The sequence below is a fragment of the Silene latifolia genome, chromosome 3 (assembly GCF_048544455.1).
Source record: "Silene latifolia isolate original U9 population chromosome 3, ASM4854445v1, whole genome shotgun sequence".
Taxonomy (NCBI): Eukaryota; Viridiplantae; Streptophyta; class Magnoliopsida; order Caryophyllales; family Caryophyllaceae; genus Silene; species Silene latifolia.
Genome location: NC_133528.1, coordinates 70,901,355 through 70,906,287, shown reverse-complemented (window position 1 = coordinate 70,906,287; position 4,933 = coordinate 70,901,355). Strand labels below are relative to the sequence as shown.

Below are 4,933 nucleotides of genomic sequence, written 5' to 3'. Positions count from 1 at the left end.
GAAACAACAAATTTTTAACCAACACAATAGATTATTTCTTAGAAAACCCCTTTCACAACATAGAAAACCCTTTCTACAATCATCAATTACCAAATACACCACCTCAAACACAACCCCCAAATCCACCACCACCAATGGCTTTACGAGACCATAACTGTCCTAACCACAATGATGCTTGTGACCCAATTAATTTCAGCACCTTGGCTCCCAACAACTTTGAGATGCACCCCGCCCAAGTGGGGTTGATTGAAAAAGACTTGTTTGGAGGACACATTGAAGAGGATGCTCATGCTCATCTAAGAAAGTTCAAGAGGAAAGTCTCTATGATGAAAAAGAACGGGGTATCCGAGGATACACTAAGGATGATGTTGTTCCTATTCTCCTTGACGGGTAAGGCGGACCGGTGGTTGAATGTTCACCCTCCGGGCACATTCACAACTTGGGACGCCTTAGCCAAGGCGTTCCTAGACAAGTATTATCCATCATCAAAGACCGCCATGCTTCGAAATGAGATCCATACTTTCCAACAAGAGGATGGAGAATCCTTGGGTGAGGCGTGAGATAGATATCAAGACCTTATTGCTAGTTGCCCTCACCATGAAATTCCGGATTGGTATGTCACCCAAACTTTCTTCCAAACCTTGTATCCAAGAACAAAAGAAATGGTGAATGCCTCCGCGGGAGAGGGATTCGATCATTTGGGTGATGAGGAGGGCACTAATCTAATCAAGAAAATGGTAGACTCCAAGGCAAACTATGGCACAAGAGTGAATGTCTTGAGAAGAAGTAAGCACCCTCCCGAATTTTTAGTGAATGTGGAGACTAATGCTAAGCTTGATATGCTCACCAAAAAGCTTGAAGAGTTGAGTAAGAAGAAGCAAGTGAACCAAGTGAGCCAAACTATCACATCTCATGGACCATCCATGGAAGAAGTGATGCAAAGATCAACTTGTGAGTCATGTGGAGGGATGGGTCACACTTATGAAGTGTGTGCATATAACCACCATAAGAACTTTGATGGGAACAATGTGCAAGAGGTGAATGCTTTCCAAGCATTTAACAATTTCTCCAACCGTCCACCTCGGCCCTCATTCAACAACAACCAAGGATCCAACCAAAGCTTTACCAACCAACCTCAAGCATACCAAGATTATGGAGGTAACCAAGGGAACCAAGGTAATCAAAACTTTTACCAAGAAAACCAAGGAAACCAAGCCAACCAAGGGTTTGGTCAAGGATTCAATCAATGGAACAACAACAATGGGTTCAATCAAGTATACAACAATAATCAAAGGTACAACCAAGGGCAAAATCACGGATTCAACCAAGGGTACCAAGGGAACAACCAAAATTCCAACTTTAGAGATCAAGGATATGTCTTTCCTCTTCCAATTTTCAACCAACCTTTCAACCAAGAGCCACCACCTCAAGCAAGTTATACCATGGGAGATGATAAATATGACAACTTGGTGAAATTGATAGGGGATTTGGCAAGTAATACCCAACAACAAATCAAGAGCCTTGAAGCTAAAGTGGCTTCCCAAGCTCTCAAGAGTTCTAAAAAACCACCGTGTGTATTTCTAAGACAAGGGCAAAATCCAAGGGACCCTATGAAGGCAAAGGAAGTTAATGCTATCATGGTAGGAGTTGAAGAGGAAAAAGAAGAGTCATTTGGTTTGCCGAGTCAAGAGGAGTTATCATACACTACTCCCTTTTCCATGGCTATGGAAACATTCCAAGAAGTTGACCATGACCCCAAAAAAGAGAGCATGGGAGGCTATGTGCTTGAGCAAATAATGACAATTCATGGTACAAGCTTGGATGTTGAAGTTGACCCGGGTAAGGGAGAGATGGTTATGGCTACACCAACCACTATGAGTGAAGAATTTGTGCTTGAAGAAATTATGGAAGCACCAAATGTGATGGTGGAAGTTGAGAGAGCTCGGAAAAAGAAGAGATGATCATAGTGGAAGAACACTCTTTGGCCAAGCAAGAAGGGGCCAATGATACTTCAAGGTATGACAAGTTTATAGACTTGGTAATGAAAATGGAAACCTCCAATCCACCTTTGGTGGATATGCCTCATTATTCCGAATTCCTTGAAGAAGTCATTTATAGAAGAGTGGACATGAGCTTGATGCCTCAAGTGAGGAGTGCAATGTGGTCAAATCTAAAGAAATCCCCGTCCAACTTGATGACCCCGGGAGTTTCTCAATTCCTTGTACCGTTGGTGACCAAAAGGTGGATAGTGCTTTGTGTGACTTAGGGGCAAGTGTGAGTGCCATACCACTTGCCCTTGTGAAGAGGTTGAATGTTACAAGCCTAGCCCACACTTCTATTACAATCAAACTTGCCGACGGTACAATCAAATCTCCAAATGGGATTCTCAAGGATATCATGGTTCAAATTGGTAAGCTTTTAATTCCTACCTATTTTGTTGTGTTGGACATCCCTATGCGAAAACGCTCTCGTGTCATTCTTGGTAGGCCATTCTTGGCCACGGGAGGAGCTATCATTGATGTCAAAGTGGGACGATTGTCATTCAATTTCGGGGAGGAAAAAGTTGAATTCAAGCTACCACATGCTTAAAAGAAAATCGTGGTTCAAAACATGTTTGCCGTGGAAACTTTAGAACTCCATGAGAATGAAGATGAGAACATAAGACTCTTAATTTCTTGTGAGCCAAAAGTTAATGATGAGCCACCGACTAAGTTCCTTGGAGAAGAAGTGAATGTTAAAGATAAGTGTGGGAAAATGGGCAACACTTGGGAAACCGAGTTCAATTCTAGCACCAATGCCCCTCCGAAATCAAAACCGAGTATTGAAAAGAAGAAGCCAAAAAGATGGAGGAAAAGATAGAAAGGAAAGAGGGTATGTGACCCTAGTGTTGACAAAGAGACTAAGGAAAAGCTTGAAGAAGAAATAAACCGAAAATGGCAAGAGGTTCAACATGCCATGTGTAGGTTACATGATGTGATGACAAGGGTAAAAGGCTCTAGTTTTGTTGGTAGTGAAAATGGTGGAAGGTTGGTCGGATCTAGGGATATTGATCCCGGTTGAATGAAGTCTTTGAATGAAGAGGTTTGGTGGAGTTACTTAAGAACCACCGCAATGTATATATTCTCTTTCTCTTTAGTTAAGTTTTTACCGTATTTTGCATTTATTGACATGATTCGAAAAGGAGCTAATCTAAATTAGCTCTCTTTGCATTCATATAGTATAACTTGCATCGTATTTCAATATTGCATATAGATTAGATCATGCATTGCATACTTATTTGAAAAACACTAAAAATTTGAAAAATCAAAAATCAACAAAAACATGTATTTCATTTCCGAATTTCCTCCACACAATTATTTCCATTGGAAATATGTAAATAAATAAGTGTGGGGAGGAAATTCTATTATTAGAAAAATACAAAAAGATGTCATTTCTTTTCAAAATATCTAAAATCCAAAAATATGTTATTTCATTTTCACAAAAAATTGAAAAATACAAAAATATGTTCTTTTAATTTCATTTTCTCCCCCTATACTTTGTTCCATTGAGGACAATGTAAATTTCAACTGTGGGGAGGGAAATATCCATTTTGTGAATATTGTTTATATTTGTACATATACATATATACTTGTTAATTTGAAAAATTATAAAAAATGCCTAAAAATTAAAAAATTCCAAAAATATTGCATTGTTTATATATGTTTGGCTAACCTTAGGCATAGACATTGACCATTTGAGGCAAAAAGGAGCTAGAAGTCGCTTGGTAAACTCGTTCTAATCTCTTACTCCTTTTACCGTTCTTTCTTTACATATCTTGCATATTTGAAGGAGGATGGGAATTTTGTGCCTTGGATGTTCCTTCTGGGAACTTTTGGATTGTTGGTGTTGATGTGTTGCTAGGATTAGTCAAACTTGTTGCACGTTTCAATTCATGTTTGTTTAATTTCCGCATGCATTGTGTCTTGTATATATTTGTTTGTGCTTAATTTGCATTTGCATTGAGTTTGTGGATACATGTTTTCAAAAAAAAAGTGGTCTAGGGAGGGATTATGATACCCCAATGATGAGTTATGTCTTGACCGTGCCTTCCCTCTCCCCGTGGCTCACACCCGGGTCACATGGTTAGCATATGGAAAAGGGGCATGTCCACCAAGGTTTGGCCGCCTTGTGAGACCGAGAGGACCGTAGGCTAGACCTATACCTCGACCTAGCTACTCAAATGTGAGGATTAGAGCCTCCTAGGGTCGGTGCATTCATACCCGACCCCCACTTAGGATTGTGAGTAGGTTTCCTCGCGAGACGTGTTATGTCTCGACGCATAAGTGTGTCATTCCGTCCTTAGGCCATGATTTGCATTTCATTTTTTTGTGCACAAGTTATGAAATAAAATTTATTTCCACATGCATATGAACCTCACATAGCCAAATTGCCTTGTTTTGTCCCTTCCATTATCTCCCTTTTTGATTCACCCCCTTTGAGCCTCAACCTATTCATTTGGCAAACTCACTAAAATAGCTACATCCCATAACCACCCTTCCTTGATCAAGAATTGGTCGGTTTTGTAATAGTGTTGTAGGAGGTGATTTGGGTCATAGTGGTGGATAGTATACATATCCACTTGGGTCGGAACTTGGTATGCATTTGGCATTGTATATAATTAAGAGGTTTTGAAAAAGAAATGAAAAACAAAATAGAAAAGTGAAAAAGTTGTGAAAAATTCAAAAAAAGAGTTGGTTGTTTTGTATATATTTGTGTTAAAAGAAGAAAAAGGCAAGCAACACCCCTCCTCATCATTAAACGGGGTAGAAAGAGCCGTTGCTAAATAAAGGGGCAAATTGATGTTTTTCCAAAATGAGTCGGGTTTACACAATTTTTGCATGACTTGGGAAACCGGGTTTTTGTTAGGGTGTAAACGTTACCATTTGTTGAAATA

General features: G+C 39.6%; 1 non-coding gene across 1 annotated transcript; it reads right to left on the bottom strand.

Annotated features, from left to right (window-relative positions):
* Nucleotides 1–497: 497 nt before the first annotated feature.
* LOC141650124 (small nucleolar RNA R71) lies at nt 498–604 on the bottom strand. Its single transcript, XR_012546181.1, has one exon. It is a non-coding gene; the product is annotated as a small nucleolar RNA R71 (small nucleolar RNA).
* Nucleotides 605–4,933: the final 4,329 nt, after the last annotated feature.